Below are 16,015 nucleotides of genomic sequence, written 5' to 3' on the forward strand. Positions count from 1 at the left end.
TACACAAATCTCCTCTTCCTTTTACTTCCTCAGTCTGTCTACTCTGTTGCTCTGTGTGCAAGCTGTTCACCGATGCCTCTCAAAGTAAATGTATTGCGGGCACTTGTGTGCCGTGCACCTGCCGAATGTGCCTCAGGGCCCCCCATTAGCCAAGACACCAGTACTAGGCCAGTGGTAGATGCAGAGCCAGACCTCGGGAGGGGCAATCACACCAACAGACACCTAGAGACACACACATCCATGCACACACGCTAACACACAGACACTCAACGCTAACACACAACCAGACACTCACACCAACACAACTAGACATTCAACACTAACACACACTTAATACTAACACACATGCACACACACACAACAGACACACATGCTAACATAACCAAAGACACATGATCACACGCTGACATAACATCACACACTTTTACTAGCATACCTAGATACATGCTGTCAGACATCACCCAGAGTCCCACAGACCGCAAGACGTGGCCGCCCCCTTTAAGAGGCCTGGCTGGACTTAAACTCACTATGTCGTCACCTAGTTCTGTTATGGACTGAACTCCGCCTCTCTCAACTGGCCTTGTCATCAGGCTTTAAAAGCAGTATTCCAAGACATAATGCACCCTTCATTTTGGCCCAGTTAGAGGGAGATCTCCTCAACTGGCCCTGCTCTGCCAGTGGCAGGTAGTCGAGTCTGCCTTTGGAGAGAGCTTGAAGGGTGACAGAACCCCTTCCCTGGAACTTACCTTCAGTGCATGGAGCCACTAGGTATTAAGACTGACCTTGTCTAGCTGCGGCACCCCCTTGATTAAGGTGTCCCAGCCAGCTGCCTGGGCCGCCTGGTACTAAGGCGGCCATGGTTGGATGCCCAAAACTAACTGTCTTTTGTTTTTACATGTATCAGAAGCATCCCAATGCCTAAAACAAGCGTGTGCAAGAAAAATATAATAGAAAACTCATTTTTCCCATGATGAAAAATCTCGACCAGAGTAGATTGATTTGTATAGCGTCATGCCTGTGCCCTAAAACTAAACCTGGCTCAAAGGAACTGAAAGATGTTAATAATCTGTCCACTGAATGACTGGAAAGTGTACTATGCGTACAGTTGGAGTCTTGCTGCTCAAAATAGTTAACTATGAAAAGGCCAATGTGCATGTTTAACTCATGCACACTAACCACAAGAGTACTTTAATTAACACTGAATATCTCTATCAAACAATAGATATACAACATGGGCTTTATGCATTTTGCTATCACCATACCCGAACATGCAATTTCAAATAAAATCTAAAAATAAATATTACAATTTAAACTCATACCAGGGGGAATCATAAAAACAGTACAGAGAAATGCATGTGTGATACTAATATTTTACTGGCTTCCTTTTACATAATGAAATATTTTCTCAGTCATGCTATAATAAAAGTTTAGACTGAATTTGCAGATTTTACCACAATTCTCTTTATGCTCCCAGTTGCCACTTGTTTGGGGAAGATGAAAGTTGAGTTGAAATATGCACCTTTCCTGTTTTCATCTCTAATTGAATTCTCTAGTGACCCCTGATTCCCTATGGCTGTATTTCGGGTTTTGATGATGAGAAATAGAATTTTTTATTTGGATAATACAATTTTCTCACTTGCTGTAAGCGACCTTCAGCTCAATTTCCTTTCCCTAGAGATGCCATATATTATAGAATTGAATCAAATTCCTTATTCATAGAAAAAAAAAAATTCCAATTTAATCTGAATATTCAGCATTTTTCACTGGTCAAGGTGATGGATGGCATATTGAAATACTTTCAGTTCAGGTAATAAAATGCTAGAATTTAGGTATGTATTAAAAAAAATAATGAAGCATATTCAATATTTTCCAAAGCCTGTGCAGTAGAAATTCCTCAGCCAAATCAATAGCTTTTCTTATTACTCTACCAATAACATCTCCATGGCAAAATGTCTGTAGTCAAAAATTAAGATATAATGTAAGCTGAAAAATTTAGCAGTTGTCAATAACAAAAAAAATGCCATATTTATCTAGGTGGATTTAAGAGGTTTTGTATGTATATATATATATATATATATATATATATATATATATATATCAGGGGCGTAACTAGACGCCTCAGGGCCCGGGTGCGAGAATCTGTTAAGGGCCCCCCCACCCCCTCACCCCCCCAAAAAACATGATTTTTACCCAACAATTATTTTTCAACTAATTCAACAAATTCAATTCACATATTGAATCATATCTGTAAAAAAATCAAAGAAAAAGGGGCGCATGTACAAAGGGCATAATCCAGGGGTGTCCAAGTTTTTTCTGCAGTGGGCCACTTCATCAGAATTGTATACGTGCGCGGGCCGCACTCATTTTTCACTCTGACAAAAAATATGGCCTTTAATAAAATATGCAGATTAAAATAAAGTAAAATGACACAAAACCTTTACTCTTCCTCTCACTGATTTCTGGGCCTTGAAAGTTTTGCGACTACAAATTCAGGATTCCCTAGATTTATTCTAGGGATGAACTAAAATGAAAATTCTGGACCAAAACATTCAGGGTTCACTTAGCCAAAACTGAAAATGACCCCCACCTTTAAAAATAATAATAAAAACTCACATGTTTAATAAAAGTAGGTAACACACAATTGGACAAAATTAGCAATATGACTTGGCATGATAGGAGTGTGATTGCTAACAGCAATCACACTCCTATCATACCCAGGCAACCAGTAAATGCTGGTACCTAGGCATGATGGGACTGTGCTCGCTGTGATTGCTGTTAGCAATCACACTCCTATCATGCCAAGTCAGCCAGTACATGCTGGTACAGGGTGGCTGTAAGTGATGTGCAGACCCCATACTGCTGGCAGCATCACTACACAAGGGGGGCAGCTAGCTAGGTTTCAGCATGTACTGGCTGACTTGGCATGATAGGAGTGTGATTGCTAACAGTAGTCACAGTCCCATCATGCCTAGGTTCCAGCACTTACACATCCATCCAGTAAATGCTGGAACCTAGGCATTATGGGACTGTGATTGCTGTTAGCAATCACACTCCTATCATGCCAAGTCAGCCAGAACATGCTGGTACAGGGTGGCTGTAAGTGCAGACCCCATACTGCTGGCAGCATCACTACACAAGGGGGGCAGCTGGCCAGGTTTCAGCATGTACTGGCTGGCTTGGCATGATAGGAGTGTGATTGCTAACAGCAATCACAGTCCCATCATGCCTAGGTTCCAGCACTTACACATCCATGCTATCACACACACACACACACACACACTCATTTATTCATATAATCATTAATTCACAGATTCATTCCCTCAATCACACACACTCATTCAAACACCCTCCCCACCCCCTTACCTGTACTGCAGCTCCCTCGATGCCGCTCACAGACTTCAGCAGGGGGCGCGGCCTCCCTCTGCCTTCTCTGCTAAAGCACAGAGGAAGTAGGATGTCAGGTGAACTCCGCTTCCTCTGTGCTGTCCAGAAGACCCTCCCACAAGTAAGTAGCAGGGCTTGAGGTGCAGCTCGTGTAAGATCGGTTGCCCTGGCTGCCGATCTTACGCGGGCCGCACCTCGAAGTCTCGCGGGCCGCATGTTGGACGCCCCTGCCTTATTTAAAAAAAAAACAAAACTCAAAAAAGATTTCGGGCGGCCCCTTGGCTTGGGCCCCCCTGCCGCCGGGGCCCGGTCGCAGTCGCGACCCCTGCGACCCCGGTAGATCCGCCATTGATATATATATATATATATATATATATATACATACAAAACCTCTTTTGCACACAGAGCAACAGAGTAGACAGACTGAGGAAGTAAAAGGAAGAGGAGATTTGTGTATTTTATTTATTTATTTTTGTGTGTGCTATAGTGTTAGAGTCAGTGCTTATGTATGTGTATGTATATGTAAATTGCTGGGTCAGTGTATGTGTGTATCTATAGTGCCAGAGTCAGTCAGACAATTAGAGAGAGTGTGTTTGTGTTGTGAAAGTGTTTGTATGTTATGGAAAGTATGTCTAAGGGCAAGTAAGTATGTGGCTGCAAAGGCAAGTGTAAGCCAGGATGTTTGTGTGTAAGGACAAATATCAAAATTTATGATTCTATAGCGTGGCCAAAAATTACCAGCCCTGAGTATTAGCTAGATTACAAGCACCCACCATCAATCCATGTAGAAAGAAGTTTAGAATTTTCCTCTGAAACTCACAGCCCCTTTCACTCACACTCTCATTCACTCTCTTACACACTATCATTCTCGTTCGCTAAATGTTTCCCTAACTTCTCTGCCTATCTCTATCGCCGACCACTCACTTCTGCAGCTTCTCTGTTCTACCTTTCATCTTCTCTTGTTTTTTCTTCTCTTTTCTATCTGCATCCGCATCTCCGTGGACATAATCTGGTCTGAACTTCTGCCAAAATGGCGTCTCTTCCGTCACCAAAAGCGCAGTGATTTTGTCGGAAGTTTGCCTTCCTTCCCCGGAAGGTTATATATATATATATATATATATATATATATATATATAAACAAAAAATAACAAATAGCCCTGCACTCCTACCTAAACATAAATAAGGTGACAAATACTAGATTCATAGTTCAAAAAACATGGTGCCCGGTGCTTGGCTAAAAGCAAAGTAACAATAATCTAAAAGTAGTAAAGCCAGCACTCACGGTCTTCAATAGTGCTTCATTTTTATTTGCAAGACGCCAAGAACGTTTCAGTCCACCTCGTGGACTTTCCTCAGGACAAGGTGGACAGAGCTCTATTTTGTCCATGTTTCTGTGGTGCAGCATGACAGTACATATTGTTCCTCTATGCTTGTTTTGTATGGAGAGATGTTAACATCACAGTTATGTTCCTCTTCCGTTGGTTGTTGTTTCATGTCTACTTTTTCCCCTCATAGTTTGTTGTTTTTTTGTCTTTGTTTTTATGAGAAGTGTTTTAAGCTTCATGTAGTATAATTGTAGTTTATGCTTCATCACACCCATGTATCGTTCCAGTTGTGTGTTGAGTGTACTGATTTCTGCTTGTATTTTCTGGTTGTAGTAAATTGCGATGGAGGGGGTTCTGTAGCCTTTCAGAGGTCATGTTGCAGAGTTGTTGTGCATTCTGGTTGTTGTACATATGCAGTATTGGGTTCTTCAGAATGTGGCCTTTTGGGATAAGGGTTTATGGATGTCGCTTTCCATTTATGCTAGGTTCTTCAGGTGGGTTTTAGCTTCAATAGTGCGAGGTACATTGTGGTATCTTCCATGGCAATAAAGGTATAGGAGTTGTACCATGTTGGCCATAGAAAGAGAGAAAGCTTTCAAGACTATCTAGATTTCTTTTACATACATATAAACAGACACACACATTATATAGATATATACACGTACACTATATGGACAAAAGTATTGAGCTACACCTCTTAATTATTGAATTCAGGTGTTTCAATGAGACCCATTGATACAGGTGAATAAAATCAAGCACCTAGCCCTGCAGTCTGCATTTTCAAACATTTATGAAAACAAACGGGTCGTTCAGAAGCGCTCAGTGAACTCAAGTGTGGTACTATGATTATTATTATTATTATTATTATTATTATTATTATACTTTATTTATATAGCGCCAACAGTTTACGCAGCGCTTAATACAATACATAAATTCAAGGGATATGACAAGACAAGAATTGACAGACTAAGACAAACCGATACATTTGGTGGAGAGAGCCCTGCTCGCAAGCTTACAATCTAGAGGGAAATGGGGTGACAAACATAAGGCATAGAGAAAGGGTGAGAGGTATTGTGGGGGTTGTATCGATGACAAGGAAGTTCTAGCAGCTAAGATGGTATGCTTCTCTGAAGAAGTGGGTTTTTAGATGTTTCTTGAATGTTGGGAGGGAGGGAGAATGCTGAAGGTTCCTTGGGAGAAGATTCCAGAGATATGGGGCAGCTCGAGTGAAATCTTGTAGACGGGAAAAGGAAGAGGTGATGAGTGAGGAGGAGAGCCTTAGCCCATGGGAGGAACGTAGGGATCGAGTAGGAGAGTATTTGCTAATGAGGTCAGAAATGTACGGAGGAGCAGTATTATGGATGGCTTTATATGTCAGTACCAGGATCTTAAATTTAATTCTAAAGGTAATTGGGAGCCAGTGGAGGGTTTCACAGAGGGGGGAAGCAGAAGAGGAGCGACGTGCAAGGAAGATGAGCCTAGCAGCCGCATTAAGGATAGACTGTAGAGGAGAGAGTCGAGACAGTGGAGTGCCAACCAGAAGAGTGTTGCAGTAGTCAAGACGGGAAATGATAAGGGAATGAACCAGGGTTTTTGTGGATTCTTGGGTGAGGAATGGGCGGATAGGATCCCACCTTTGGCATTGTGAAATTTCATCCCTGCTAGATATTCCATGGTCAACTTCCAGTTAAGGAAATCTTAATGCTTCAGAATACCAAGACATTTTGGATAATACTAGGCTTCCAACTTTGTGGGAACAGTTTGGGAAAGAGCCAGGCCTTCTCGTCCAACATCAGTGACTAACCTCACAAATGCTCTACTGGATGAATGGGCAAACATTCCCACAAAAACACTCCAAAATCTTGTGGAAAGCCTTCACTTGGAAGCTGTAATATCTGCAAAGGGACCGATTACATATTAATTTCTATGTACTTAGGATAAATGCCCCAATACTTTTGTCCATATAGTGTATACATATATATATATATATACATACACTATATGGACAAAAGTATTGAGACATCTGACTATTACACCAACAGTGTGTATATATATATATATATATATATATATATATATATATATATATATATATATATATATATACATATACAGTATATACACACATACACATCTGTACAGTTTATAAAGTTACTTGCAGGTGTTGGCAGAAACAGGTTTTGTATGATTGTCACAGTCTGGCCTATGCTCTAAGCAGAGGTATTATTCAGTAGAGACTTTAAAATCTTCCAAGAGCAGACAAGATCAAGCGTATTCACGGTGGTATGGCTGTAGGCAAGAGACTTTAAAATCTAACACAGAACTGAAGATCGATCCTACACTAGTTGTATACCAGAGTATAAGTATTTTAGAGTATAAGTATATACAGACTGAGTATTCTTTATCTGACCTCTCCTGTAGTCAGTAGATTATTTCCATGTCTTTTTTTCGTGTAGCCTTAAAAGAACAGTTTTTGAAAGGATTCCTTGATACAATAACAGCACGAGCATATAGATGAGCAAACACAAATGTCAGCCCAGCTGAAGTACTAGTAATAGTGCGTGCTTGGATTAGCTAAAGCATCTCCTCCTCTTTTGTACTATAGTCTTTTTAACAATTTTATCAATAAACCAGACAAGTCCTGCTTGGATCACATGCAGCTCAACAAGCTCAGTCCCATCTTGACCAAAATTACACATAGAGTGCAGTGAATATCCATTTTCTTTACAAACAAGAGAAGGAGGAGGTATATACCAACATTATTATTACTATATTTTTTATGTTGCCATAACACATGCACATAAAATAACCAGGCAAGATGGTTTATTTCACAAGATAAAATGAATAACTGCTGAGCTGAAGTATTAACATAAGAACATTGAAGGAAGTATTAGTTCCTGATCGCCTATTCTAAAGTTTACATCGCCTATTCTAAAGTTTACGGTGCAGTCAATGCTCTCTGTACTAATAGATTCAATACATTTAGAAATTAGAGCAATATCTGGATGATATGCTTTCCCGTAAGTGATTACTTGATCTGTACATAACTGATTTTGCATTTCATTTTTTTCAGAATAGATGTTTTGATGGAAAACAATTTCATTTACAATTCAAATCATATCACACACACATTCTGCTGAGTCTCCTAGCATCGTCCTGTCAACCAGCCTCCTCCCTGTGGGGACCTGTCTGTACTTCCTTGGATCATTGTGGGTGCCAGAGCTTTCAAAGTGAGCTAAACACCTCTGATCATCAGCTAAAATGTGTCAGCTTCCAACATCTTCTTTTCTCTAAAGGAAAAAAATGCAGATTCAATTACAAGTAAATTAGGCTCCATAGAGGAGTGTTTAGTGCTCACAGTGCAAAATACAAAGGTTTCTTAAATTAGTACTACAAGCAGGCAAATATAAAAGTTATAAAAATATGGGTAAGTGTACCGTCTGGATGGATGTGGCCGGGATGTTATAGGTTGGTCTATGGGTCACGGAAAGTTAGTACTTATTATTTCCCACACCACATGGGGTGGAAGAAAAGGGGAAGTGATTGTTGCCCTATTGGTTAACAAGGGGTCTAGAGGACCACACTTTTATGTTTTGTTATTTATTTATTTTAATTTATTTAAGGTTGTTTCCCCCCCCCCCTTTAGTTTAGGAAGATGCAGATGCAAATTGTCATTTAACTCAAGGTCACATATACTAGCAAATAAACTCAAGTATTAATGAAAGTGTATGCATAACTTAACAGACTGACCTCTCTGTGAATAGACCCAAATTATTTTACAGTAGTACTTTACTAACAGTGAAATTATTTTTTATGTCAGGTATTAACATTATTTGGAATTAAGTAACCTGTAATGAATCATTTCAAATGTGATATACCAGTGAGGAAAAAAACAACTGGGATAATCTGGTATCATTAAAGCAGAGTACAAGCAACTCTACATTATTGACATTTTCCTTGCATGGTGACTTAACTCATTCCATAAAATGTTAAGATAATTCTCAAGTTTCATCTTGTGTGTTAGTATGAAATGTAAAGTAATATTCCATGTATCGACAGTGCTTTTATAATTTAAAAAAAATAAAATGCTTAATATAAAACCTTTCAAAAACTACCCAACCAATTTTTACAAAACAAAGTTATACAGGGATTGAAAATCTTACAATTTTTTTTATATATTATATAGCATATATATATATATATATATATATATATATATATATATATATATACTATAAGTTGAGAGATATGAAACTGTGTCTTTTTATTTTTTATAAACTATTAAAGGTTTGCAAACACATAAAAAGATGGGAAAAAAGCATTGTAAAGCCATGGTGGATTCTGGGGGACAGCGGGTGTTTTATGGATGACTCAAATGTCCCAGTACATATCCATCTTATTGATGGGAACCCTCTGGCATCTGGACCTGTTACCCATGAGACAGTTTTCAACGAAGTTCACCTGGGTTCAGGAAATCTACAGTTCAACTATTCTCACTTATTCTGGAGTTCCTTGGCATTTCTCTCCCCCTACTGTAAGACACACTGTCTACAGATAACCACACCCTTGAAGGGACAAAACGTCTCTGTCGAGCCCAGTAACCAAGAAGTGACGACACCTACCATTCCTCTTCCCTATCGGCCCTTCTCTGACATATTTGAGAAAAAATGGGCTATTTATCACCACACCACTGATACAACTGGCCAATCGACCTCTTGTCCAGTGCTCCGATCCCATATGGACGTATATATCCTTTATCTGGACCAGAACTATGAAGCAAGGCCTACGAGACAATGATGCCCTCAAAAAGGGATTTATTCTCCTGCAGGAGCGGGGATCTTCTTTGTTGGAAAAAAAGGATGGTGGTTTAAAACCCTGCGTGGACTATCGGGCTCTGAACTTCATCACTAAGAAGAACAGATACCCCTTGCCATTGATACCTGAACTACTGGACCCAGTATGGCTATATATCTACTCAAAAATCGATCTTTGTGGAGCCTACCATCTAGTCAGAGTAAGGGGGATGAATGGAGTACTGCATTCCGCTTCCGATACGGGCATTACGAAACTGGAGAAATGTATATTTGAGACATCACAGTTGAGTTCCTTGGTTTTCTACTAACCCCACAAGCTCTTGGGAAGGATGACAGAAAGATCGAAACCGTCCTCTACTGGGCCTACCCTAATACTAAGAAGGAGGTTCAATGTTTCAGTTTGGCTAACTTTTACCGCAAATTCATCAGGAATGTCTCCAACCTCTTACCACTACAGTAATCAGAAAAGAACACCAGTTCCTATGGAGACCAGAGGCCCAGGAAACATTTAACCATCTGGAAAGACTATTCACCACCGCTAGATCGCCAGGTGTGGAGTGTTAAAAGATTAACAAGAAATAAATAGATCAAAGACAAAAGAAGTGGGTTAAATGAAGAATGTATTCCTAATTGATAAACACGAGTGATCACCGGGTTTGACCCAGAGATTGCACCGTTTCTCCAGTTACCGACCCCACCCTCCGGTTGGCAGGAGCGGGGTCTTGACACGCCCCACTCCCCGCCCATTTTCCCTTGAATTATGGGTCGTTTCCAGCAGACGTCAGCGGGACCACCCCTGACATCAGCGGGACCTCCCCTAACGTCAGCGGGACCTCCCCTGACGCCAGCGGGACCTCCCCTGACATCAGCGGTTTGGCATCAACCGTGTTTGCAGGAGGAGGAATGCTGTTTATGACCCCACAATCCCCACCGTCAAACATGGAGGTGAAAACATTATGCTTTGGGGGTGTTTTTCTGCTAAGGGGAGAGGACAACTTCACCACATCAAAGTGACGATGGATGGGGCGATGTACCGTCAAATCTTGGGTGAGAACCTCCTTCCCTCAGCCAGGGAATTGAAAATGGGTCATGGATGGGTATTCCAGCATGACAATGACCCAAAACACACTGCCAAGGCAACAAAGGAGTGACTCAAGAAGAAACATATTAAGGTCCTGGAGTGGCCTAGCCAGTCTCCAGACCTTAATCCCATAGAAAATCTGTGAAGGGAGCTGAAGGTTCGAGTTGCCAGACGACAGCCTCGAAACCTTAATGACTTGGAGAAGATCTGCAAAGAGGAGTGGGACAAAATCCCTCCTCAGATGTGTGCAAACCTGGTGGCCAACTACAAGAAATGTCTGACCTCTGTGATTGCCAACAAGGGTTTTGCCACCAAGAACAAAGTCATATTTTGCAAAGGGTCAAATACTTCTTTCACTGAGTAAAATGCAAATCAATTTATAATTTATCTGAAATGCGTTATTCTGGATTTTTTGTTGTTGTTCTGACTCTCACTGTTCAAATAAAAATTATAGACTGATCATGTCTTTGTCAGTGGGCAAACGTACATATATAAAAATATGTATATAAAATATGTAAAATATTCAGCTGTGGCACCTACAGTATAGACAAAATTTGAAACATTTAAGTAATACTAAATTTTAAACACTTAGCAGAAACAGTGATTTTGTTATTTTTACACTAATGTGAATGTTAAAGGCAAAAGCTGAAATATTCTGCAATATTAAAAAAAATGGTGTAAAGAATAGTCAATACACATGGAACTATTTTAGGGAGATGCTTAAATAATTTCTTCTTTTCAATCACCACTGAACATTTAAATTACATTACCATATTAGCCATTATTATAAAATGATTTAATTAAAAACTTAACTGAAGACAATCATAGGAGTGAATGTTCCTTGGAACGTCTTCATCTGGAAATGGAATGGAATAGGTTATATCATTGATGACATCTTTTTGGTTTAATGTCCTTTTATCTGCCATAAATATGGCCTTTTTCCAACAGCCCCATTTCAAATTGGTAGATAGATACACAATCACTGCTAGCATTAAAAAAAGATATAAAGCTTTCTAAACCATTTGTGACAGTTCTCAGAATATTTATTAACAGCTATGCATAGATCTGAGATTGTTTTCTATCTGTGCTATTTTTATCTCAGAAATGGTATCCGGGAACAGTGGTTTGGGTAATGGAAAATAAAATCTAAAATGTTATCAGAATATAATGACAATTCTTAATACATTTAGGTTGTATGTGTGGTTTATTGCATATGATTTGTACAAAATTGCTTCCATACTCTATATTATAATCTCTACATTTAAAAGTAGGAGTATAATTATGGATTACGAACACTACTTTCCTAAAAATAAAAGATTTTGTTGTGAAAAACACAATTGCACTTAAAAATCTTTAAAAAAAATACCCCACAACAGTTAAATAATGATGAATTGTTCCAAAGGTATTGAAAAATGCAGTCCATGCTACTTCGGAATAACACTGGATTATGAGAGATAGTGGCTTCAAGTGGTTTTTACCTCTAGACCAGTATTTATGAGTTAACAGTTTGCGTGCAAGTTGAGGAACGTAGGGGACCCTTGAATATTTCTTAACCTGTGGAATCTGTAACTTTTGGGGTTCTTCTGATTCCAGGAAGTGCTTCAAAGATGATTTGATGCAAATGGTGTATTTACTAATGTAGTGTGTTGTTAATGCCTGGATGACCAAAACACCACTACAAGAATTTAGAAGCAAATAATTCAGATAAATACAGTCTTGGCCAAAAGTTTTCAGAATGACACAAGTGTTGGTCTTCACAACGTTTGCTGCTTCAGTGTCCTTAGATATTTTTCAGATGTTACTATGGTATACTGAAGTATAATTACAAGCATTGCATAAGTATCAAAGGCTTTTATTGACAATTACATTAAGTTTATGCAAAGAGTCAATATTTGCAGTGTTGACCCCTCTTTTTCAAGATCTCTTCAATTCGCCCTGGCATGCTGTCAGTTAACTTCTGGGCCACATCCTGACCGATGGCATCCAATTCTTGCATAATCAATGCTTGGAGTTTGTCAGAATTTGTGAGTTTCTGTTTGTCCACCCGCCTCTTGAGATTTTACCACAAGTTCTCAATGGGATTAAGGTCTGGGGGGTTTCCTGGGCATGGACCCCAAATTTCGATGTTTTGTTCCCCGACCTACTTAGTTATCACTTTTGTCTTATGGCAAGGTGCTTCATCATGCTGGAAAAGGCATTGTTTGTCACCAAACTGTTCTTAGATGGTTGGGAGAAGTTGCTTTTGAAGGATGTGTTGGTACCATTCTTTATTGGCTATGTTCTTAGGTAAAATTGTGAGTGAGCCCACTCCCTTGGCTGAGAAGAAACCCCACAAATGAATGGTCTCAGGGTGCTTTACTGTTGGCTTGACACAGGACTAAATATAACGCTCATCTGGTTCTTCCCCGGTAAGTTTTTTTCCGGATGCCTCAATTAATCGGAAAGGGAATTCATCAGAGAAAATGTACCTTTTGCAGAAAAAAGTCTTTGCCTCACTGTGTGTGCATATGCACTCACACCTGCCTGCTGCCATTCCTGAGCAAGCTCTGCACTGGTGGCGCCCTGATCCCGCAGCTGAATCAACTTTAGGAGATGGTCAGTACGCTTAATGGACTTTCTTGGGCGCCCTGACGCATTCTTCACAACAATTGAACCTCTCTCCTTGAAGTTCTTCTCCCGATAAATGGTTGGTTTAGGTGCAATGTTACCAGCAGCAATATCCTTGCCTGTGAAACCCTTTTTTACTCAATCAGAATAACAGAGGGATCTCCAGCCTTGTCCACGTCAACACTCTCACCTGTGTTAACGAGAGAATCACTGACATGATGCAGGGCTGAAATGCAGTGGAAATGTTTTTGTGGGGTTAAGTTCATTTTCATGCCAAAGAGGGACCTTGCAATTGATTGCAATTCATCCGATCACTCTTCATAACATTCTGGAGTATATGCAAAGTGCCATCTAAACTAAGGCAGCAGACTTTGTGAGAATTAATATTTTCCCCCAAAGCTTTCTATACCATCACAGGCCCTCAGAAGGGCACCCTAACTTTATTCCTCATCCGTTACCATTTCCTTTATAGGATTGCATGGGCTACGAGAACACTAATTGCACAAGGAAACTTCCTTTTTTCAGAGTCACTGTCTCTTTTATGAAAGACACAGGAAGATGTTTTAGTAAATATCTGTTTCATCTGTCTTTTCCTGTTGCCCTAATAGTTGTCTTTTTTTCTACTAGTAGCTTTTTGGAGTGATTGTGTGATTAGGTTATTATATAATGTTTAGGATTCTGTAACATTTAAGTAAACACTTTAAAAACTACAAGTAACAATAATTAGGGTAGAGGTACAGTGAATAAAAAAGTCTGCACACCAGGTTCTAGTGATTTTAAAGAATGAGACAAAGATAAATCATGTGAGAACTTTTTCCACCTTTAATGTGACCTATAACGTGAACAATTCAATTGCAAAACAAGCTGAAATCTTTGAGGGGGGGACTCACAATAAGTGTGAATACCCTTAAACTTATTGTTGAAGTACCTTTTGATTTTATTACACCATCATTCACAGTACTACTAGGGACAAGGTGCTCAACTCCAACCTGAGTCAGTAATCAGGAGCAATCCTTTTTTACCTGTCACCAGCAATGGGCCTAAACTATTGCCCCTCCTATCATACTTCTGGTGGCTTGGACATCATCACCAATAAGCAGTCCAGCGAATAATCAAAGGGACCAGAAAGCCACATAGCACCCTTTCTCCTCCTAACAATGCTGATGTGCTGTAATAGGAAGGGCCTTATAATAATTAGAGCCACAATACCAAAGCAGACTAGAGACTCACAACAATTCACTTTGGTCAGTTTCAGGGAAAATTAGAGGTGCCTTACCTTGCTGTTCATCTCTCTTCTGGCTAGACTTTATTCTTAGGTTTAGCCATTTATACTGTTATTTATATTAGGGATGAACTCAAAACGAATAAATTTTTTTTGTTTAGGTACGATTTGAGTGGGATCACAACAGGACAAACCAATATATATATATATATATATATATATATATTTATATATATATATATATATATATATATATATATTTATATATATATATATATATATATATATTTATATATATATATACACACACACTTGTATTCTACATTAGACTATTAACCCCTGAAACTGATTGTTTTTGTACACATTTGACAAACAATAAAAGGTAGATAAAGCGTTAATTGTTGGCGCTATATAAATAAAAGATAATAATAACAAAGTTGGGCAAGATGGTAGAAAAAAAATCATACTAAAATGTTCATCCTGGATCATCTCTTGAGAATGGCTTTCCATATAGTAAGATATTCATCATGATGGGTGACCTTGTATCTGATTGTATCAGAAAGGATATTAAGAGCGATATGTGTATAAAGGATATGTCCATATATCATTATCTTGCCCCCTTTGCCAAAAGGTTTTATTTCAATGTCTAGTTTCCGGGTTTGTCTAAAGTGGCCATATGATGCGCGTTCAAGCGTACAGCTTCTTTTTCAATGGCAGATCAATTTCTCTTAAAAACTATCTGTATAAACAAGGAGTTCTGGTGATATTAAGGTTAAACAGCCCATCTAATTACCCCATGAACCTCACTAATGTCAATAATCACAAGTCCTTAGTCTGTCTAGGTTATGTAACATTCCTCTAAACTCCACAATATAACATTGATATTAAAAATGTTACAACGCATTTCGCTGCCACAACTTCGTACAGGGAGAGAGGGTGCCACGCAGCTTCCTCACATATAAAATGAGTCATCTCACTTGTTTCAGAATATTTATTTTTTGCCGTAGTTGTTGCACTAGATTTGAAATTTGCTTATAGGTACTTTACCGATTCTTGCATCATTGTTACAGATGGATATTCCTAAATGTGTCTCAACTGTGCCTTACTAAGCTACCTTATCGATAGTAAAGCCACTTTAAGATAACACGCAAGCAGACAATGGCTTGCTGTATTTCATGCCTCTGTATTTATGTCCATCACGTTACCTGGAAAATAAGAGAGCAGAAGTGCAATGCACTTGTATATGCACTAGGGGGAGGATGAGACCATTCATTGATATATTTACACGGAAGTTTATGGAAAACACAATGGCACATTTAACAACAAAGCTTTTTTTCCCAAAGAAAAATAATTTAAGGTTGTGACAATATTGACTAGACTGCATTCTATTACATATTTGAATGATAAGAATGATCATAAACTGACATCCACCCCTTGTGGCCTGCGGCAGGTATCCACGCTATAATTTCACTTAAACATCAATTACTAATGCCAGAACTCTACAAACACCGGCCTGATTGCCTTTTGTTTTAATACCTATTTTATTGCCACAATACATGCATACATTTATTAGGAATAGACC

Source organism: Sceloporus occidentalis, unplaced genomic scaffold (genome assembly GCF_023333645.1).
Source record: "Sceloporus occidentalis isolate IW3139 unplaced genomic scaffold, rSceOcc1.0.p SCAF_234, whole genome shotgun sequence".
NCBI classification, from domain to species: domain Eukaryota; kingdom Metazoa; phylum Chordata; class Lepidosauria; order Squamata; family Phrynosomatidae; genus Sceloporus; species Sceloporus occidentalis.